This window comes from Nicotiana tomentosiformis, chromosome 2 (assembly GCF_000390325.3).
Source record: "Nicotiana tomentosiformis chromosome 2, ASM39032v3, whole genome shotgun sequence".
NCBI lineage: Eukaryota > Viridiplantae > Streptophyta > Magnoliopsida > Solanales > Solanaceae > Nicotiana > Nicotiana tomentosiformis.
The window spans coordinates 125,621,875-125,646,272 of record NC_090813.1 but is presented as its reverse complement, the minus strand read 5'-3'; the positions used below and the strand labels follow the sequence as shown (position 1 = coordinate 125,646,272).

Genomic DNA, 24,398 nt, shown 5'->3' with positions numbered 1-24,398 from the left:
TCTTTCAATTCTTTCAACTCCGGCGGGGCCATACGGTATGGTGAAATAGAAATGGGCTGAGTGCCCGAAGCCAACTCAATACAGAAGTCAATATCTCTGTCGGGTGTCATCCCCGACAAATCTGTAGGAAATACTTCTGGAAATTCAGGAACAACTGGTACTGAGTCCATAGAAGGAGCATCCGCACTGGGATCGCGAATATAAGCCAAATAGGCTAGACACCCCTTCTCTACCATACACCAAGCTTTCATATAAGAAATAACCCTGCTGGTAGAATGGCCAGGAGTTCCTTTCCACTCTAACCGAGGTAACCCCAGCATAGCTAGGGTCACTGTCTTGGCATGACAATCCAATATAGCATGATAAGGGGACAACCAATCCATACCCAAGATGACATCAAAATATACTATATTAAGAAGTAGAAGATCCACACTAGTCTCAAGATTACCAATAGTAACCACACACGAACGATAGACATGATCTACTACAATAGAGTCTTCCACCGGTGTAGATACACACACAGAAGCACTCAGAGAATCACAAGGCACAACCAAATATGAAGCATAATAGGAGGACACATAGGAATAAGTAGATCGTGGATCAAATAGAACTGAAGCATCTCTATGGCAAACTGGAATAATACCTTTGATCACAGCATCAGATGACTCGTCCTCAGGCCTAGCTGGAAAAGCATAAAATTGGGGTTGGACCCCACCACTCTGAATTGTGTCCCTGGGACGGCCTCTAACTGACTGGCCTCCTCTTCTAACGGCCTGACCTCTACCTCTAGCTGCCTGACCCCTACCTCTAGCTGGCTGAGCAAGCGGTGAAGCAACCGGTGCCGGTATGATGGCACGCAAATCCTGCCGAGATCTGTTACTTGCCAATCTAGGGAAATACCTCTTGATGTGACCAATGTTTCCACAGTCGTAACACCCATCCTGATGTTGTGTTTATTGAAGCTAAAGCTTACCCAGATGGGTCGGATAACCACTGTGGTAACTCTGGAGTGGTGGTGCATTGATAGGAGCTGAATGTGCACTAAATGCTAGCTGCGCAGAGTAATGCATAATAGGACCGTGACTCTCTGAAGCACCGAGAGATGCATAAAGTGCTGAATGAAATGGTCTAGGGGGATGACCCCTACCAAAATTACCTCTGCCTCCAGACGAGGCACCACTGAAACCACCGAACTGATGAGGCCTCTTATCGGACCTCTGCCCTCTCTCCTGTGCAAGAACCATCTCGATCCTCCTTGCGACATTAGCATCCACCTGAAAAGAATTCTCACTTCCAGTATCCTTGGCCATCTAAAGTCTGATAGGGTGAGTGAGTCCCTCAATAAACCTCCTCACTCTCTCTCGCTCTGTAGGTAGTAAAAGGAGAGCATAACGGGCAAAATCCACAAAACGGGACTCATACTGAGTAACAGTCATACTGCCCTGCTGTAGACGCTTAAATTACTTGCGGAATTCCTCTCTCAGTGTGATAGGGAGGAACCTTTCCAGAAATAGATGAGAGAACTGCTCCCGTGTAAGTGCAGGCGATTCAACTGGTCGGGTCAATGTATAATCTCTCCATCACCTCTTGGCGGAACCCGTCATCTGAAATACAGTAAAATGGACCCCACTGGTCTTAACTATACCCATGTTCCGCAGCACCTCATGGCAGCGTTCAAGATAATCCTGTGGGTGCTCAGAAGGTGTACCACTGAAGAGAACTAGAAAGAGCTTAGTAAACTTATCGAGTCTCAATAAGGCCTCAAAAGACATGGCGGGCCTATCACCGATCTGTGCCGCAACAACTGGCTGAACTACCATAACTGGCAGGGTGTCACGACCCTATTTCCCCTCCGTTTGGGTATCGTTATGGCACCTAGTCTTAAGGACTAGGTAAGCCTAACAATAATTAAAACAACAACATTATTTAAATAGAATCTCTTATAGTTCCTAAAATTGGTAGTACAAGTCATAAGCTCTATAGAGTGTTTGCTAAAAAAACTTCTAAATACAACTGTCCAGAAATAAGAATAAACAGTGCAAAACAAAAAGTTGAAGGTGACTCCGAAGCCTACGAACGCAGCGGCAAGTTTACCTTGAGTCTCCGCAACAACAGTCCATATAGCTAGCTAACGAACAGTTACCTAGATCTGCACAAAACAAAATCTGCAGAAGAGTAGCATGATCACACCACAGCGGTGCCCAGTAAGTATCAAGACTAACCTCGGTGAAGCAGTGACGAGGACTAGCAAGACACCCACTGGTCTAATAAATTGAACAAGCATAAGTATAGGGATGACAGAACATGACATCTATCTAAGGACCCCGCGATATGGCTAACGACATAGCAACTGCAATAAGGAAGGAAAAACAGGAAGTAACAGCGGAACACGAGAATAAGACACAGAAGAATGAACGAAAACACAACCCAAATCCAGAAATCACAATACAGTAAAGGCAAGTAGTAATTCAGCAGCTGCAATAGTTTTCACATCAGGTCTCAGCCAACAACCCCAATAAATTAGTCAAATCCTTCAAGTGTAAACTTTCACCCGTAAATTTTTAAATTGAGGTCTTTAGAATATAATCCTTTCCAATAAGAAATTATTTTTGAAATATACTTCCTTCAAATAAATATCTTTCAAACATAGTTCTTTCAAGATAAAACCTTTCAAATATAAAACTTTCAAATAATTAGCCTTTAAACATAATTCTTTCAAGATAAATACTTTTCAAGTATAACCCTTTCAAATAAATATCTTCAAACATAGTTCCTTCAAGATAAATACTTTTCAAATATAAACTCTTCAAGTAATATCCTTCGAGAATAAGTCACCCTGTGACACCTAAGCATGGAAGATTAGAAACTCCGAATACAGATATAACCACAGGGGAAATCTACCGGGATACTGTCCCGTAGTCCCGAATTAATTATGCAAGACAGGGGGATCTCCCAGAATACGTCCGTAGTCCCAATTTAAATATACAGTGCTGGGGGATCTCCCGGAATACGTCCGTAGTCCCAATTTAAATATGCAGTGTTGGGGGATCTCCCGGAATACGTCTGTAGTCCCAAAATAAATATGCAGTGCTGGGGGATCTCCCGGAATACGTCCGTAGTCCCAATTTAAATATGCAATGTTGGGGGATCTCCCGGAATACGTCTGTAGTCCCAATTTAAATATGCAGCGCAAACAACAGAGATAACAATTATAACACGACAGAAACCTCGTGCATCACCACAACGAGTACAAAAGCAACAATGACAGAAATGCAAGGTACGATGAGCAAATCAACTCAAGAATTTAAATCACAAGAACGGTAGAACTTATTCACAAACAATAACCACAGTAAAGAATGCTAGGCACAAGGAGAACAGTTTAACAAGGGAAAACAAAACAAAAATGTAGCAACAATTCCACAATATTCAAGTCAATAATAAGAAGCCAACACTAGTCAAATAGTTCCAAATAATGGCAAGTCAACTAAGATATAGGTTATCTAAACTCCTTTTGAGGTTGAGCAATTACGAGAAAAATTCAACAATTCAAGTAAGGATAAGCGGCGGAAGATAATCATAACTCCAATTAAGACTAAACAATTATAGGATGAGAAAATAATAATTTCAATTAAAGATAGGCAGTTATGAAAAATATATCACGACGATAGAAGAGGTAAAATCTTTGGTTAAGTCGAATAAGGGTCAAATGGACAGTAAGAGTGAATCCTAAAGCAATTATCTCTAATCAAAGCATGTAGAGGTGAAACTAGCAAATAGGGATTCAAACGTTTCAAAAACAACATCATACACAGTGAATATAAGGACATAAGAACCCTAAAAGGCCAACTTTCCACAAATAAGTCTGAGCACGCACTCGTCACCTCACGTACACAGACTACAATCAACATAGATGACTCAAATCCTAAGGGGTAGTTCCCCCACACAAGGTTAGGCAAGATACTTACCTCGAGTCAAGCTCAATCAATCCGTAAGAATGCCCTTTCCATGAATATCCGGCTCTGAATGGCCCAAATCTAGCCAAAAGCAATTACATATCATATTTACAATCATAATAGACTCATCTAATTAATTAAATCAATACTTTAACAAAAATTCCGAAATTCGCCCTAAAAAGTCAACACGGGCCCACGTCTCGGAATTGGGTAAAAGTTGTAAAATACGAAAGCTCATTCACTCACGAGTCTAACCATATCGAATTTACTAAAATCCGACACCAAAATCTCGATCAAAACCCCAAAATTCGACCTAAGAACTTTTCTCAAATTTTCACCCCAAATCCGAATTTAAACGATGAATTCTAGCATAGATTAGTGGAATATAACCATAAGGGAGTTAGGAATCATTACGCAAAAACTTCCTCCGAAAATCTCCCCAAATTCCGCCTTTTACCGAGCTCTCAATCAAATTTGTGAAGTGAACTTCAAACCCTAGAATCTACCTCTTTTCTGCCCAGTTATTCCGCATCTGCGGACCTTGGGTCGCACCTGCGATGCAGTACCTGCGGAATTTCCTTCGCAGATGCGGAAACGACTAAAGAGGGATGGGTCCACTTCTGCGAAAAAAGGGCCGCATCTGCGAGTGCGCGCATGCGGACTATTGTCCGCTTCTGCTATCTCCTCCATGCCTGCGTGACCTTAATGCATCTACGGGCATCGCAGATGCGGAATTCACCTCGCACCTGTGACCCCTGGCACTCTTCCATTTTTCCACTTCTGTGCTTGCCTCCCCGCATGTGCGATCACGCACCTGCAGTCTCTCCACCGCAGGTGCAAAAATGACAGATGCGTAAAGAGTTCAGCAGCAATACAAGTCCAACTTTTGATCCGTTAAGCACTCGAAACTCACCCGAGCCCCCCCGGGACCTCAACCAAACATACCAACCAATCCTAAAATACCATACGAACTTAGTCGAGCCCTCAAATCACATCAACTAATGCTAAAATCACGAATCACCTTCCAATTCAAACTTAAAAAACTTGAAACTTTAAATTCCTACAACCGATGCCGAAACCTATCAAACCACGTCCGAATGACCTCAAATTTTTGCACACAGGTCACAAATGACACTACGAACCCACAACCACTTTCGTAAGTCCATTCCGAGCTCGATATCAAAATTTTCACTATCGGCCGAAATCGCTGAAAATCTAACTTTCGCCAATTCAAGCCTAAATCTACTACAGACCTCTAAAACACATTCCGGACGTGCTCCTAAGCTCAAAATCACTCAACGGAGCTAACGGAGTTGACAAAATTCCATTCCAGATCCGTTTTCACATAGTTTGGACTACGGTCCAAATTTTAAGACTTAAGCTCTCATTTAGGGACTAACTGTCCCAAATCACTTCGAATCACCCAATAATTGAATTCAACCATGCACGCAAGTCAATGCACATAATACGAAGATGCTCAGGGCCTTATGCCGCCGGACGAGACTTAAATTCTCATAACGACCGGCCGGGTCGTTACACGGGGCTGCTGGAGCCTGAGTCTGGGGAGCCATCTGCTACGGAGTGGGAGTAGTGGGAGTTTGTGCTCCTCCCCTACCATTCTGGGCTATGTCCTCCATAAGACTCACCAAACGGACTAGAGCGTCCTGAAGCATTGGAGTGGCTATGAATCCTTCCGGGACCTGAACTGGTCTAGCTGGTACATTTTGAACTGGGACCTCCTCCTGAAGGTCCACCTGAGGGTCTACAATAGGTGCAGCTGCTCGAGCTCTGGACTGAGCTCTACCTCGGCCTCTAGCACGACATCGGCCTCGACTTCTACCCCTAGCCATAGTTGCCACCGGAGGTTCTGGTCCCTGTCCATCGGTAGAGGTATTACGTGTTCTCACCATCTGCGGGAGAATAAGAGTAGAATGGTTCAATCATCGATGATAGAATAAAATCGCACGACAGAGTAGAATAGAAGTGAAATTGTTCCTAAACTCCATAGCCTCTGAGAGATAAGTAGAGACGTCTCCGTACCGATCCTTCAGACTCTACTAAGCTTGCTCGTGACTCGTTAGACCTACGTAACCTAGTGCTCTGATACCAACTGTCACGACTCGAAATTCCCCCCTTCGGACCGTGATGGCACCTAACATTTCACTTGCTAGGCAAGCCAACGTTAGAATAATATTAACCAATTTTTAAATAATTTTTAAATTATAAATAATCAAAGAAACAAACGAGAAAGCAAAGTTTGAAATATAGTGAAATAATTCATAAAAACAACGGTAAATACCTTCCCAAAATTGGTGTCACAAGTGCACGAGCTTCTAGAATAAATACAAATAAAGGTCTGAATAAAATAAAGTTGTATGTAAATAAACACACAGCTAAAGTAAAATACACGGGGACTTTAGAAATGCGGACGCCATGCAGTTATACCTTAAGTCACCTTTGGTAACTGAAATCCGAGCAAGTCTATGGTACGCCGCTGAGACCAACTCCAAAATCTGCACAAGAAGTGCAGAGTGTAGTATCAGTACAACCGACCTCATGTACTGGTAAGTGTTGAGTCTAACCTCGATGAAGTAGTGACGAGGCAAAGGCGGGTCACTTACATTACCTGTACGCAATATTAGTAACAACAACAATAATAGAAATAAATTAGGTAACTCATTTATAATAATTGAATCCAACTCAGCAGTTATAATCAATTATCATTTCCATCAATTCTGTTGCAGCGTGCAACCCGCTCTCACGATATATTCACATTCAATTCTGTTGCAGCGTGCAACCCACTCTCCCAATATATTTCTTTTAATCAAGTTTGTCATATATTTATTTCAATCAAGTATATATATAGACTTTTAATAAGTTTATTGCGGCGTGCAATCTGATCCCCCAATATTGACTTTTAAATAAGTCTATTGCGGCGTGCAATCCGATCCCCCAATATAGATATACTTACTTTCATTTTCGTTGCGGCGTGCAACCAGTTCCCCCAATATATATAACTTTAAACAACTCATAATGTAAAAAAAAATTACTCCAATAAATACCACGTCCAATGAGAAACTATTAAGCATCAAGGCACACAATAATTATAATTTATTTATGAACAAACAATGGCAATAATAATTTATTTTGAAAATCAGGAAGAAAATAGACAGTTTAATATTTAATATGCTAAATGTCAAGTAGCAATTAATGCACATATTTCAAATAAGCATGTAACAATTATTACAAGAATTTAAGAATTAATATTTGGCAAAGAATAGGAGAGAAACAATTATTATAAGAATTAATTCATGTATTAAAACAAATTTAGGAATTTTAAATAATTATGCAAATAATTAATTTGATGACGTATAGGCACTTGTCCCCTCGCCTATACGCCGTTCACATGCAATTCACATAACAATTAATTTAAGGGTTCTATTCCCTCAAATCAAGGTTAACCACGACACTTACCTCGCTTCGCAAATTCCAATCAATTATTCAACCACAACTTTTCCTTTTAAATTTTACTCCAAAAGCTTCAAATCTATTCACAAATAATTCGATATATTCAATACTAATCATAGGAATTAATTCCATATGAATTTACTAATTTTTCGGATAAAAATCTGAAATTCATTTAAATATTTGACAGTGGGACCCACGTCTCAAATCCTAAAAAAACTCGCGAAATCCAAACACCCGTTCCGATACGAGTTCAACCATATAATATTTGTCCAATTCCGATGTCAAATGGAGTTTCAAATCTAAATTTTTCGTTTTTGGAAGATTTTAGAAAAATCTGATTTTTCTTCAATAAATTCACGGATTCATGATATAAACGATTATGGAATCATGAAATATAATCAATATAGGATAAGGAACACTTACCTCAATGTTTTCCGTGAAAATCGCCCAAAAGTTTGCCTTAACCGAGCTCAAAACGACCAAAATATAAAAATAATATCGGACTCTTCGATATATACACTGCACAGGCATTTCCGCACCTGGGGTGTCTGGGCTCGCACATGCGAGCTCGCATATGCGAGAAAAATCTCGCATCTGCGAAATGGGGCTTCCAAGCGAGGCCTCGCACCTACGGAGGAAAAATGCGCACCTGCGCTGCCTTCGCTTCTGCGATTATTGTGTCCGCTTCTGCGGACGCGCAGGTGCGTGCAGGTTTCCGGACCTGCGGACTTTTGCCCAGCCACGCCCGGGTGCATCTACGATCGAAGGCTCGCTTCTGCGAGCTCGTACCTGCGGTCAAAAATCCGCAAGTGCGATTACCATAGAAGGAAAAATTCAGATTTTGCTTAAGTCCAATTCTTGATCCGATTTCAATCCTTATCACTCTCGGGGTACTCGGGACCCCGTACGAATATACCAACAAGTCCAATAATATAATACGGACTTACTCGAGGTCTCGTATCACGTCAGACAACGTTGAAAGTACAATTCACACCCCGATTCAAACTTTGAGTTTTAAACTTTTCAATTTGCAAATCTCGTGCCAAAACATATTAAATGAATCCGGAATGACTTCAAATTTGGCACACAAGTCATAAATGACATAACGAAGTTGTTCAAATTTCTAGAATCGGATTCCGGCTCTGATATCAAAAAGTCAACCCCGTAGTCAAATTTGAAAATCTTTAGCCTTTAAATTGCTAGTTTTGTTAAATGGTCATAACTTGAGTTAGGAATCTCCAAATTAAATTTCGGGCACACGCCCAAGTCCCAAATCACGATACGGAGCTATCGGAACTGTCAAAATACTGATCCGGGTCCGTTTGCTAAAAATATTGACCAAGGTCAACTCAGTTGAGTTTTAAAGCTGTATTTCATATTTTAATCCATTTTTCACATGAAAACTTTCCGGAAAATTTTACGGACTGTGCACGTAAGTCGATGAATGATAAATGGTGCTTTTCGAGGTCTTAGAACACATAATTACTTATTAAATTTAAAGATGATATTTTGGGTCATCACACTGGGGTTCAAAAAAAAATGATTGAGAGCTTGTATCCCTTAACCCCATTATTATTCAATTCCCTTATAAAGAAACAACAATTCATACTAATACATGTTTGAAGCCACTCGTTCATATCTTCACGTTAAATCAACCAACATAAACAACTTCTTCACTTAACTATCATAATAGAACATGACACAAACTCTAAAAGGAAACAACCATTAATCTCATTCTTTACGACAATGGAATGGGAAACACTCAACAGAAGACTCAAACTCACTAACGCCTACACACACTTAAACCATGAGTTCCAATTTCAATCAGTCATAACTAATACAAATTCAGCAACACGGCTGCCAGGAATGCAATTTGCACCAAACTTAATTAACAAAGGAATTGGAATGACAAACTGGCCTTCTAAAAATAACTATCAGATTAGCAACCGTAAAGATTACTATGTTGAAGGCAAAATCAGCTCGAGTTAAGTCGCAAACCAGTGGTTACACTTCATCAAACTTTCATTTTATCCTTGAACTCAAACAAGAAGCGCTAACCGGTTTTTAAATCTGAAAATTAATCATTTGAACACATGGAATTCATATCTAAGTGTGATGACCCAAAATGTCATCTTATATTTTAAAACTCGAATATGCGCTCTTAAGCCTTAAAAATATTATTTTTATCCTTCTCGATTTGCGTGCGCAGTCCGGACAGGTTTCCGGAAAGCTTTTATATTGAAAACTGATGAAAATAAGAATTTTTGCCTTAAAAGTTAATTTTAGTTGACTTTGGTCAACAATTTTGGTAAACGGGCCCGGATCCGTGCTTCGACGGTCCCGGTAGGTCCGTATTGAATTATGGGACCTGGGCGTATGTCCAGAATCGAATTGGAGGTCCCTAACTCAAGTTATGAATTTTTGATGAAAATTAAAAGACTGAAAATTAATTATTTTTAAGAATAGATTGATGTTTGACATTGTTAGTACCGAATCCGTATTTTAGTTTCGGAATCCGGTACAGGTTCATTATGATATTTAAGACATGTCTGTGGAATTTGGTGAGAAATGGAGTTGATTTGACGTGATACAGACGTCCAGTTGAGAAATTAGAAGTTTTAAAGTGTTCTTGAGAATTTTATTTGACTTGGTGCTAAATTTAGAGTTCTAGGTGGTATTTTGGCGATTTGATCGCGCGAGCAAGTTCGTATGATATTTTTGGACTTGTGTGCATGTTTGGTTTGGAGCCCCGAGTGCTCGGGTGAGTTTCGGATAGGCCACGAGATGTTTTGGACTTAGGAAAAATCTAGTTTCTGCAGATTCTGGTGTCTGTCATATCCTTCTTCGTGTTCGCAAAATTTCTCTCGTGAACGCGAAGAGTAATCTGATGAGGCCGAGACTTCTTCTTCGCGAACGCGAAGGCCTGGTCGCGAACGCGAAGTGATGGAGGATTTACCCTTCGTGAACGCGACCGGCTCAACGCGAACGCGAAGCATGTGGGGACCTAGGGGAAGGGGGAGGGAGGGTTTTGTCGTTCCATCAGCGCGAACGCGAGCCATTCCTCGCGAACGCGAAGGCCAGAGGGGAGTGATCATTGCGAACGCGAGCTTGGTCTCGCGAACGCGAAGGCTTGGCAGCCAGGACCCTTCGCGAACGCGATGAGCACTGTCGCCCAGCACTTAACAGAATACAAAATGGGATTTTTGCCAAAAAACTCATTTTTCTCAAAAACCAAACGGTGAGGGGCGATTTTCCAAGAGTCATTCCTTCTCCAAATTGTTGGCAAGTGATTCTAAACCATTTTCTTTCAATTACCCATTATATTTCTTGAATTTTCAACCTAAAATCTAGAGTTTTCATGGTAGAATTAGAGGTTAAGGTAGAAAATAGGGATTTCGGGAATTTGGGGATTTAGACCTTAATTTGAGGTCGGATTCCAAAACTAATTATATATTCGGGCTCGGGGGTGAATGGGTAAAACGATTTTGGTCTGAACCTCGGGTTTTGACGAAGCGGGCCCGGGGTCGATTTTTTGACTTTTTGGAGAAAAAATTGGAAAATTTAAGTTATGCAATATAATTGATTCCTTTAGCAATATTTGATATTATTGAGTCATTTTTGAATAGATACGGGTGGTTTGGAGGTGAATTCCAATGAAAAAGCTGTGATTGAGAATTTAGTGGCCTTCGGAGCGATGTAAGTGTTGTGTCTAACCCTGACTTGAGGGAATTAGGAATCTTAGATTATTTGCTAAGTGAAATTCATATGAGCGGCGTATATGTGAGGTGACGAGAACCTATGCGCCGCCAATTTACCTGTTTTTCCATATTTCTCTATTTTTCTGATATTGTCTCATTCCTATGCCAAATTGCTATGTTATATTAGTGTTATTCAAATTATCGTTCTTATCATGTTTACAGAATTTTCTGGTGATAATTGAGTTTTTATTTCAAAGTTGAGATTGATATTATGGAACCAAATGTTGAAGTAAGGTTTGTACTTGTTATTCTATCTCCCTGTTGTTATTTATGCATTGCATTATGGTAAGGGAGAGTGTTAATGCACGAAGGGTGATGCCGTGCCATATTGTGAGTGTTAATGCATGAAGGGTGATACTGTACCGTATTATGAGTATTAATGCACAAAGGGTGATGTCGTGCCATATTGTGAGTGTTAATACACGAAGGGTGATGCCGTACCATAATATGAGAGTTAAAGCATGAAGGGTGATGCCGTGCCGTAACTATTAATTTTATGGTGAGATCGAGAGTAAAAGCACAAAGGGTGATGCCGTGCATTTTTCTTTACTATATTCACTATTCTTGTTGATTCATAGTATATTGACTGCTCCGGTGATCATTCTGTTGTAGTTCTTTATCTTGTATTCCCCTTAGTATGTCTCCCCTCCCGACATTTCTTGTTTAGTTCTTCATTCCTGTTATTTGCGTATACATTGTTAAATTGTACAGGTTGATTGTAGGTGTCTTGCCTTAGCCTCGTCACTACTTCATCGAGGTTAGGCTCGATACTTACCAGTACATGGGGTCGGTTGTACTGATACTGCACTCTACACTTTCTGTGCAGATTTTGATACTGGCTAAGGTTGATCGAGATTTGCTACTGGTCCGCTGTCTGGAGACTCAAGGTAGATCTGTCGGCGTTCACAGACCTTAAAGTCCCCGTCTATCTTTTATGTCCTACTATTTTCTTTCATTCAGACAGTTGTATTTTTTTCAGACTATAACTTGTAGTAAATTCTAGAATGCTCGTGAATTGTGACTCCAGATCCGGGTGGTAGTAGTTAATACAGATTTATAATATTCCGCACTTGTTATATTTCATTGTAGTTAATTATTGCTAATTACTGAATGGAAATAAGGAATTGATAAATGATTCTCTAACGTTGGCTTGCCTAGAAAGTGAAATATTAGGCGCCATCACGGTCCTGTCGGTGAAAAATTTTGGGTCGTGACAGTTAGTATCAGAGCATTAGGTTGCCTAGGTCTCACGATTCACGAGCAAGCTTAGTAGAGTCTGGAGGATCGGTACGGAGATGTCTGTGCTTATCTTCAAGAGGCTATGAAGTTTAGGAACAAGTTTCACTTCTATTCTTCTTTGTCGTGCGATTTTGTTTTCTCAATACTGATTGAACTCTTCTACTCTTATTCTCCCGCAGATGGCGAGAACACGTACCGCTTCCTCAGCTGAGCAGCAGCCAGGGCCTCCAGTGATAGCTCCTATGCATGGCAGAGGTCGAGGCCGTGCTAGAGGCCGAGGCATGGGGCATGGCTCAGCCTAGGGCCCGAGCAACAGCCCCAGCAGTGGAGCCTCAGATGGAGATTGACGAGGAGGTTCCAGCCCAGACTGTTCCTGTCGGACCAGCTCAGGTTCCGGAGGGGTTCATTGCTACCCAGTACTTCAGGACGCTTTGGTCCGTTTGGTGGGCCTTATGGAGAGTGTGGCCCAGACTGGCGCATTTCCTATGGCAACAGCAGTCTCTCAGGCTGGAGGAGGAGCCCAGACTCCTACCACTCCCACTCCGGAGCAGATAGCTCCCCAGTATCAGGCTCTAGCAGCTCAGCCAATCAGATTAGTTCGGCCGGTTATTGCGGCACAGGTCAGAGATGGGCCAGCTATGTCTTCTAAGGCTTTATGGAGATTGGACAGGTTTACCAAGCTCTTTCCTGTTCACTTCAGTGGTGCTCCTTCAGAGGACCCCCAGGAGTATCTTGACAGCTGTCACGAGGTTCTACAGAACATAGGTATAGTGGAGACTTATGGGGTCGATTTTACTGCATTGCAGATGACTGGTTCCGCCAATAAATGTTGGAGAGATTACTTGTTGACCAGACCAGCTGGGTCGCCTTCTCTTACTTGGGACCAGTTCTCTCAGCTCTTCATAGAGAAGTTTCTGCCTATCACATTGAGAGAGGAGCGTCGCCGTCAGTTTGAGCGTCTCCAGCAGGGCAGTATGACTGTTACTTAGTATGAGACCCGTTTTGTGGATTTGGCCCGTCATGCCATTCTTTTGCTTCCCACCGAGAGAGAGAGAGAGAGAGAGAGAGAGAGAGAGAGAGAGAGAGAGAGAGAGAGGGTGAGGAGGTTTATTGATGGACTTCCTCAGCCTATCAGATTGCAGATGGCTAAGGAGACTGGGAGTGAGATTTCTTTTCAGGCGGCTGCTAATGTCGCCAGACGAGTCGAGATGATTCTTACTCAGGGAGGTCAGGGGTCTGACAAGAGGCCTCGTCATTCCGATGAGTTTAGCGGTGCCTCATCTAGAGGCCGGAGTACTTTTGGTAGAGGCCATCCTCCCAGGCCATTTTATTTAGCACTCCAGGCATCCCACGGTGCCTCAGGTGGTCATGGCCCTCAGATGCATTATTCTGACCAGCTAGCCTACAGTGCACCACCAGCTCCTATTAGTGAACCTCCACTCCAGAGTTATCAGGATGGTTATTCAGGTCGACAGGGTCAGTTTCAGGGTCAGTAGTCACAACAGCCGAGGTTATGTTATACTTGTGGTGATCCGAGGAACATTGCTAGATTTTGCCCTCGGGCAACGGGCAGCTCACAGCATCAGAGTTCTCGTGCCATAGTTCCGGCACCAGTTGCTGCACTACCTGCTCAGCCAGCCAGAGGCAGGGGTCAGACAGCCAGAGGTAGGGGCCAGACAATTAGAGGTGGAGGTCAGGCCGTTAGAGGTAGAGACCAGCCAGCTAGAGGCCGTCCCAGGGATGTAGTTCAGGGTGGTGTGGCCCAGCCCCGGTGTTATGCTTTCCCAGCCAGGCCTGAGGCTGAGTCATCTTATGCTGTTATCACAAGTACTGTTTTAGTTTGTAGTAGAGATGCTTCAGTTCTATTTGATCCAGGATCTACTTACTCATATGTGTCATCCTATTTTGCTTCCTATTTGGTTGTGTCCCGTGATTCTTTGAGTGCTCTTGTGTATGTGTCCACACCAGTGGGAGATGCTATTGTTGTAGATCATGTTTATCGTTCGTGTGTGGTCACCATTGGGAGTCTTGAGACTCGTGTACATCTTCTACTTCTCGACATGGTTGATTTTGATGTCATACTGGGTATGGATTGGCTGTCACCTTATCATGCTATATTAGATTGTCACGCCAAGACGGTGAACTTAGCCTTGTAGGGGTTGCCTCCATTAGAGTGAAGATAGAATCTTGTCCATTCTGTCAGCAGGGTTATCTCTTATGTGAAGGCTCGGCATATGGTCGAAAAGGGGTGTCTAGCTTATTTGGCTTATGTCCGCGATTCTAGTGCGGAGGTTCCTTCCATGGGTTCAGTGTCGGTTGTTCGTGAGTTTCCAGAGGTGTTTCCTGTAAACCTACCGGGGATGCCACCCGACAGGGATATTGATTTCTGCATTGATTTGGCTCCGGGCACTCAGCCCATTTCCATTCTGCCATACCGCATGGCCCTGCCAGAGTTGAAAGAATTGAAGGAGCAGTTGCAAGATTTGCTTGATAAGGGCTTCATTAGACCTAGTCGCCCTGGGGTGCACCTGTGTTGTTTGTGAAGAAGAAATATGGATCGATGAGGATGTGTATAGACTATCGGCAGTTGAACAAAGTCACCATCAAGAACAAGTATCCATTGCCGAGGATTGATGATTTATTTGATCAGCTTCAGGGTGCCAAGGTGTTTTCAAAGATTGATTTGAGATCTGGCTACTATCAGTTGAGGATTACGGCATCTGATATTCCTAAGACAACTTTTCAGACTCGGTATAGGCATTATGAGTTTCTAGTGATGTCATTTGGGATGACAAATGCCCCAACGACATTCATGGATTTGATGAACCGGGTGTTCAAACCCTACTTGGATTCCTTTGTGGTTGTGTTTATTGATGATATCTTGATCTACTCCCACAGCCGAGAGGAGCATGAGCAGCACCTTCGGATCGTTCTTCAGACTCTGAGAGACAGCCAGTTATATGCTAAGTTCTCAAAATGCAAGTTTTGGTTGAGTTTAGTTGCTTTCTTGGGTCACGTTGTATCAGCAGAGGGTATTCAGGTGGATCCTAAGAAGATTGAGGCAGTTCAGAATTGGCTTAGACCCACATCAGCTACAAAGATCCGTAGTTTCCTGGGTTTGTCGGGCTATTACCGTTGATTTGTGGAAGGGTTTCATCCATAACAGCCCCATTGACCAGATTGATCCAGAAGGGTGCCCCGTTCAGGTGGTCAGACGAGTGTGAAGCGAGCTTTCAGAAGCTCAAGACAGCTTTGACTACGACACTGGTATTGGTGTTACCCACAGGTTCAGGATCTTATACAGTATATTATGATGCATCTCATATTGGTCTGGGTGCGATATTGATGCAGGGTGGCAAGGTTATTACATATGCTTCACGGCAGCTGAAGGTTCATGAGAAGAATTACCCTGTTCATGATCTAGAGCTGGCAGCCATCGTTCACGCGCTGAAGATTTGGAGGCACTATCTTTACGGCGTGCCATGTGAGATATTCACTAATCATCGGAGCTTGCAGTATTTGTTCAAGCAGAAGGAACTCAATTTGAGGCAGAGGAGGTGGCTGGAGCTATTGAAAGACTGTGATATCACCATATTGTATCATCCCGGGAAGGCCAATGTGGTGGCCGATGCTTTGAGTAGAAAGTCAGTCAGTATGGGTAGCCTTGCATATATTCCAGTTGGTGAGAGACCACTTGCATTAGATGTTCAGGCCTTGGCCAACAAGTTCGTGAGGTTAGATGTTTCTGAGCCCAGCCATGTTCTAGCTTGTACAGTTGATCGGTCTTCTTTATTTGAGCGCATCAGAGATCGGCAGGATGACGATCCTTATTTACTTGTCCTTAGAGACACAGTGCGGCACGGTGGTGCCAAGCAGGTTACTGTTGGAGATGACAGAGTTTTGAGGATGCATGGTCGTATTTGTGTGCCTAATGTGGATGGACTTCATGAGTTGATCCTTGAGGGGTCCCACAGTTCCCGGTATTCTATTCATCCGGGCGCCGCCAAGATATATCAGGACTTAAGGCAGCATTATTGGTGGTGGCGAATAAAGAAGGCCATAGTTACCTATGTTGCTCGGTGCCTAAATTGCCAGCAGGTAAAGTGTGAGCATCAGAGACCTGGTGGTTTACTTCAGAGGTTAGATATTCCTGAGTGGAAGTGGGAGCATATCACTATGGACTTTGTTGTTGGATTCCACTGACTCAGAGGAAGTTCGATGCAGTTTGGGTCATTATGGACAGGCTGACTAAGTCAGCGCATTTCATTCATGTGGCAGTTACCTATTCCTCGGAGCAGTTGGCAGAGATTTATATTCGTGAGATCGTTCGTCTTCACGGTGTGCCCGTGTCTATCATTTCTGATCAAGGTACGCAGTTTACCTCGCACTTTTGGAGGGCAGTTCAGCGTGAGTTGGGTACGTTGGGTTGAATTGAGCACAATATTTCATCCTCAGACGGACGGGTAGTCCGAGCGTACTATTCAGATCTTAGAGGATATGCTCCGCGCCTGTGTTATTGACTTTGGAGGTTCTTGGGATTAGTTTTTTTCGTTAGCGGAGTTTGCCTATAATAATAGCTACCAGTCGAGCATTCAGATGGCTCCCTATGAGGCATTATATAGTAGACGATGCAGGTCGCCCGTTGGGTGGTTCGATCCGGGGGAGGCTCGGTTATTGGGTACAGATTTAGTTCAGGAGGCCTTGGACAAGGTCAAGATTATACAGGATCGACTTCGTGCAGCTCAGTCCAGGCAAAAGAGTTATGCTGACCGTAAAGTTCGTGATATTGTATTCATGGTTGGAGAAAGAATATTGCTTGGGGTATCGCCCATGAAAGGTGTTATGAGATTTGGGAAGAAGGGCAAGTTGAGCCCTAGGTATATCGGGCCATTTGAGATCCTTGAGAGAGTGGGGGAGGTAGCTTATAGACTTGCGTTGGCTGCAGGGTTATCCTCAGTTCATCCGGTATTCCATGTGTCTATGCTTCGAAAATATCATGGTGACTCGTCCCACGTGTTAGATTTTAGCTTTGTCCAGTTGGACAAGGATTTGACTTACGAGGAGGAGCCGGTGGCCATTCTAGACCAACAGATTCGTCAGTTGAGGTCAAAGAGTTACCCTTCAGTTCGAGTGCAGTGGAGAGGTCAGCCTATTGAGGTAGCTACTTGGGAGTCCGAGTCCGATATGCGGAGTAGATATCCCCACCTTTTCACCAGCCCAGGTATTTTTCTATGTCCGTTCGAGGACAAATGATTGTTTTAGAGGTGGAGAATGTGATGACCCAAAAGGTCATCTTATGTTTTAGAACTTGAATCTGCGCTCTTAAGCCTTAAAAATCTGATTTTAATAAGAATTTTAATATCTGATTTTAATAAGAATCTGCGCTCCTCGATTTGCGCGCGCATTCCGGGTAGGTTTCCAGAAAGCTTTTATGTTGAAAACTGATGAAAATAAGAATTTTTGCCTTAAAAGTTGATTTTAGTTGACTTCGGTCAACATTTTTGGTAAACGGGCCCGAATTCGTGCTTTGACGGTCCCGGTAGGTCCGTATCGAATTATGGGACATGGGCGTATGCCCAGAATCGAATTCGGAGGTCCCAAGCTCAAGTTATAAATTTTTAATGAAAATTAAAAGTTTGAAAATTAATTATTTTTAAGAATTGATTGATGTTTGGCATTGTTAGTACCGGGTCCGTATTTTGGTTTCGGAGCCCGGTACAAGTTCATTATGATATTTAAGACATGTCCGTAGAATTTGGTGAGAAATGGAGTTGATTTGACGTGATTCGGACGTCCAGTTGAGAAATTAGAAGTTTTAAAGTGTTCTTGAGAATTTTATTTGATTTGGTGCTAAATTTAGAGCTCTAGGTGTTATTTTGGCGATTTGATCATGCGAGCAAGTTCGTATGATATTTTTGGACTTGTGTGCATGTTTGGTTTGGAGCCCCGAGGGCTCGAGTGAGTTTCAGATAGGCCACGGGATGTTTTGGACTTGGGAAAAATCTAGTTTCTGAAGATTCTGGTGTCTGTCATATCCTTCTTCGCGTTCGCGAAGGTTCTCTCGCGAACGCGAAGAGTAATCTGATGAGGCTGAGACTTCTTCTTCACGAACGCGAAGGCCTGTCGCGAACGCGAAGTGATGGGGGATTTACCCTTCGCGAATGCGACCGGCTCAACGCGAACGTGAAGCATGTGGGGACCTGGGGGGGAAGGAGGAGGGGGGTTTTGTCGTTCCTTCAGCGCGAACGCGAGCCATTCCTCGCGAACGCGAAGGCCAGAGGGGAGTGATCATCGTGAAGGCGAGCTGGGTCTCACGAACGCGAAGGCTTGGAAGCCAGGACCCTTCGCGAACGCGACAGTGCTCTCGCGAACGCGATGAACACTGTCGCCCAGCATTTAACAGAATCCAAAACGGGACTTTTGCCAAAAAACACATTTTTCTCAAAAACCAAACGGTGAGGGGCGATTTTTCAAGAATCATTCCTTCCCCAAATTGTTGGCAAGTGATTCTAAACCATTTTCTTTCAATTACCCATTACATCTCTTGAATTTTTAACCTAAAATCTAGAGTTTTCATGGTAGAATTAGGGGTTAGGGTAGAAAATAGGGATTTCAGGAATTTGGGGATTTAGACCTTAATTTGAGGTTGGATTCCAAAACTAATTACATATTCGGGCTCGGGGGTGAATGGGTAAAAAGATTTTGGTCCGAGCCTCGGGTTTTGACCAAGCAGGCCTGGGGTGGATTTTTTGACTTTTTGGAGGAAAAAATTGGGAAATTTAATTTATGCAATATAATTGATTCCTTTAGCAATATTTGATATTATTGAGTCATTTTTGAATAGATACGGGTGGTTTGGAGGTGAATTACAAAGGAAAAGCTATGATTGAGAATTTAGTGACCTTCGGAGCGAGGTAAGTGTTGTGTCTAACCCTGACTTGAGGGAATTAGGAACCTTAGATTATTTGCTAAGTGAAATTCATGTGAGCGGCGTATATGTGAGGTGATGAGTACCTATGCGCCGCCAATTTACCTGTTTTTCCATGTTTCTCTGTTTTTCTGATATTGTCTCATTCCTATGCCAAATTGCTACGTGTTATACTAGTATTGTTTAAATTATCGTTCTTATCATGTTTACAGAATTTTCTGGTGATAATTGAGTTTTTATTTCAAAGTTGAGATTGATATTATGGAATCAAATGTTGAAGTAAGGTTTGTACTTGTTATTCTATTTCCCTGTTGTTATTTATGCATTGCATTATGGTAAGGGAGAGTGTTAATGCACGAAGGGTGATGCCGTGCCATATTGTGAGTGTTAATGCATGAAGGGTGATGTTGTGCCGTATTGTGAGTATTAATGCACGAAGGGTGATGCCGTGCCATATTGTGAGTGTTAATGCATAAAGGGTGATGCCGTGCCATATTATGAGTGTTAATGCACGAAGGGCGATGTCGTGCCATGATATGAGAGTAAAAGCATGAAGGGTGATGTCGTGCCATGATATGAGAGTAAAAGCATGAAGGGTGATGTCGTGCCGTTTCTATTAATTTTATGGTGAGATTGAGAGTAAAAGCACGAAGGGTGATGCCGTGCATTTTTCTTTACTGTATTCACTATTCCTGTTGATTCATGGTATATTGACTTCTCCGGTGATCATTCTGTTGTAGTTCTTTATCTTGTATTCCCCTTAGTATGTCTCCCCTCCCGACATTTCCTGTTTAGTTCTTCATTCCTGTTATTTGCGTATACATTGTTAAATTGTACAGGTTGATTGTAGGTGTCTTGCCTTAGCCTCGTCACTACTTCGTCGAGGTTAGACTCGATACTTACCAGTACATGGGGTCGGTTGTACTATTACTGCACTCTTGCACTTTCTTTGCAGATTTTGATACCGGCTCAGGTTGATCGAGATTTGCTACTGGTCCGCTGTTCGGAGACTCAAGGTAGATCTTCGGCGTTCACAGACCTTGAAGTCCCCGTCTATCTTTTATATCCTACTGTTTTCTTTCATTCAGACAGTCGTATTTCTTTCAGACTATTACTTGTAGTAAATTCTAGAATGCTCGTGAATTGTAACTCCAGATCCAGGTGGTAGTAGTTAATACAGATTTATGATATTCCGCACTTGTTATATTTCATCGTAGTTAACTATTGCTAATTACTGAACGAAAATAAGGAATTGGTAAATGATTCTCTAACGTTGGCTTGCCTAACAAGTGAAATGTTAGGCGCCATCACGGTCCCGTCGGTGAAAAATTTCGGGTCGTGACACTAAGCGACTAATATTCTACATAAAACGGAAACGCAAATACCAATATTCTACAAGCCTTTCGACACCAGAATTCAACCGCCGAATGTTCCGTACATTCACAGCTTGGACACCAACTCAGAAAACAGAATACAGAACCAAACTAATCAAAACCTCGACTAAGGATGCCGACAGATTTAAGTCAAGAACAGAAAGTTCTCAGATGCGATTATCAGTCAACAAAGAGGGAAAAAAGGACAAGAGACCAGGCAGATTCGTATCAAATTGTAAAACGGATAATTTCAGAACTCACTTCACGTTTAAACTCGACCAAACAAGTGAGACGTTCATGAAAACTGCAAGCAATCATATGGCGGCTTCAAACCCTTGTTAACACTCACCAAACTAGTTTGAATTCTATTTGTTAATCTCATAAGCCAACACTTTCCTCTAAAGCAAACAGAGAATCGAATAATTTATAAACCAACTAAACCCCGGCTCTCATCATATTTTCAATCAAACACCAAAATAAACGTTAAAAGAACAAGTAGAGAAATGGACCTGGAAGCCGAACTTTCAATTAAATTTCAACAGCTACAATGACGGAATCACAGAGAATGAGCTTGAACGAAGGAATTGCAACAGGAACCGCGACCGGAAACACGAACGGCACCGGAAAATATCAAACCCGAACACAAGCTCAACAAAAAATGGCTTCCAAAATTCAAACGGACTCCATAGTTGTAAAGCAAAAGTCGAACCAAAGAAACTGATTTTTTTTTTGGTTTGAATTTTCTGGAAAAATAAAAAAAATGAAATGGAAGAATGAGAAGAACCCTAGTTTTTCTATCTCAAACCTTTTCTCTCAAAATTTCTCTCCTAAAAAAATCCCCCCAAAATCCTGAAAACTTCACAATATATAGTTCTCTCTCGAAGGTTCTTCCCTTACTCTCCAAGAAATCCTAAAAACATTTTTTTAGAATGAATTTCGGACAGATGGAGGCAGAGGATTGATTAAATATCAATCCACGACTCCCATTTTTTCGAAATTCATTCTCAAAAAAATCACAAAACGCGTCAGGCACATGGGGGATATTATTGACGTGGAGGAGGGAGGAGAGAGAGGGACCATGAGTTATCTCGACCGGTTCTTGGTGAGTTTTCCGGCGAGTTTGGGTGTTGTTGGCGCGACAGGAGTGAGGGGTAATGGGGGTATGCGACTGGGTGTTGGAGAATTAGGGTTAGGTTTAGGGGTGTTATAATGAGCTTTTATATGGTAAGGTAAAGGAGTATACCCATTGGATTAAATTAAATGAAGGGCTAGGATTTAAAGGGTTTTGGGCGGGTCGGCTGATGGGTCAAGTAGGCGGGTCGGCGGATTGGGGTTGGAATGGGGTTGGGGAGATTGGGCTCAGTTCTTGCTGGGCTCCAAAATTCTACAAAATTGGGCCAAGAAAAGCTGAAAATTCAAGGAAATTTCACCACCTATAGAAAATGTTGATACCTTATTTATTATAAATAAATACTCTTTTAAAAAATTATCTCCTATAGCTACCTTTTAATTTTTATAGCAAAATATCTATTTATGGCCACTTCCTACCTTTAAGCCATTAAATACGCTGTGTATTATTTTTCTCTCTCCTTCTTTCTTTTTTTTTTCTCTCACAAAATTACCGTATAGGAAGTAAACTTCTCTCTCCCTCTCTCCTCCTTTCTCTTTCCTCTTTCATCTCTTTTTCCCCCAATTTTTTCCTCCCCTGCTTTAGAAACCCTAGCAGGGGCTGTGTTCAACCAACGACAGATCCGGCCGGCGACCACTTTCCCCTTCCTTGTTGGGCTGCATTCAACTTTTTTTGCTCCAAAGAGTTGTGGTAAGTAGAAACAAAGATCTGAAAAAAAAAAGATAAAGGAGAAACAAAGATCTGGAGAAATACAAGTGCAGATCTCAAAATTTTCAAAGCAGAAATGAGAGATTCATTACCTGGACGACTCAGAGGGCGCCGGTACCGGCGGCGACGCCCCACATGGCGGCGGCCTAGATATCGGTGGATTGGAGACGGAGTTTGGGGCTGGAGAACTTGAAGAGTCTGTTATCTTTTTTTCATTGTATTTCAATGTATCTCGCTGTATTTCATTGTATTCACTGTCTTTAGTTTTTTCTACTTTTTCAATATATTCACTGTATTTAACTGTATTCAATGTAATTATATAATTTCAAAGCTTCACTTTGCTTCACTGTTTTATCCAAAAGTATATATTCAGCAATATGTATTTAATGTATTCATATATTTTTTTAATTAATATAATTTATGTGTATATATATATATATATATATATATATATATATATATATTCAAATGTATCTGCAGTATGTATTCATATGTTTTTGCACTATAGATGACCTGCTATACTTCATGTATTCAATGTATTTTTATGTATTTAACTATATTCAATATAATTATATAATTTTAATATATAAATCTATTTGTAAAGATACCACAAAAAAAGTATGGATTGAATCTCTGAAGATTGCTCTATTTTTGGGGTGTTTTTCAGTTGAGAATCTTTTCTATAACTGGAAATAAAAATTTTGTGTGTTATAAAGTTTGTTGAGTTATATTAGGAGTCTATCCCGTTAATTGATTCACTTACCGTTTTTAAATAGCTAAATCCCTTTTTTTGCAAATTCCGTTACTGTATTCACGAATACAGCTCGCGAATACATATGAATACAGTCTATACATTAGCTGTAATTCCCTTTTTTCGCCGATTTTTTCTATTGTATTCATGAATACATTAGCTTAAATACATCGAATACACTCTATAACAAGCTAAAACATAGCTATAGGAAGTAATTTAGTAAATGATAGCTATGGCAAGCTAATAATCACTAAAATATAGTGGTTTCTGAAAATTTCTCAAAATTCAATTTACTTCTAAAGTAATATAAAATACTTATAAAAAATATAAAATAACTCTTAATTGATTTTAATGAACTATTAATATTAAAATAAAACTAAAAATTAAAGTTGAAACTACTTTTGGTATTTTCAAAGATTATACTAAAATAAAAATAGGTTAAAAATAATATCTTTCTAAAAATACCTAATACCTGAATTAAATAGAAAAGTGAAACTATTTTTTTGTGTTTTCAATTTTATATTTTAAAACTAAAATTGAAGATAAAAATATCTATAAACTCTAATAAATATTAAAAATACTACGAATACTAAAAATAATCTTTAAAAATCGTGCGGGTCAAAAATTACGCGCTTACAATCCTTCTTCCTATTTTGTTCCAGTTAAAGCTAACTTTTCTCCTCCCTTTCTCTTTCTTATCTTATCCTTTTCACCGTTTTTCTCTTTCTTTCCTTTTCGACACTGCCAATATCCCTACATTTTTCATTGTATATCTAATCTATCAGCTTGTCACGACCCCAAACTCAACCTGTCATGATGATACCTATCATGGTATTAGGCAAGCCGACTACTCAGACATTTCCAACACTTTCAAATTTAAAGTATACTAAAACCGGTTTAGATAAGTAAAAATCTCATAAAAACTGATAAAAATCGTCACAACTCGATACAGAAGTTTTTCAAAACCAGGGTGTCACTGAGTTCATGAGCATCTATACAAATACAAAGTCTGATACTCTGTCTAAGAAAAAAGAAACTGAATAAATAAAACTGAGGGATAGGGGATGGGAGTCAAGGTTTACGGACGCCAG

The 24,398-nt window shown here is 41.3% G+C and overlaps 1 long non-coding RNA gene across 1 annotated transcript; it reads right to left on the bottom strand.

Moving 5' to 3' along the window:
* Positions 1-3,079: 3,079 nt before the first annotated feature.
* Positions 3,080-21,888, bottom strand: LOC117277358 (uncharacterized). The gene is made up of 3 exons (XR_004507629.2): positions 21,229-21,888; positions 6,399-6,466; positions 3,080-5,863 (listed from the first exon to the last, which is right to left on the bottom strand). It is a non-coding gene; the product is annotated as an uncharacterized lncRNA (long non-coding RNA).
* Between the last annotated feature and the right edge of the window lie 2,510 nt (positions 21,889-24,398).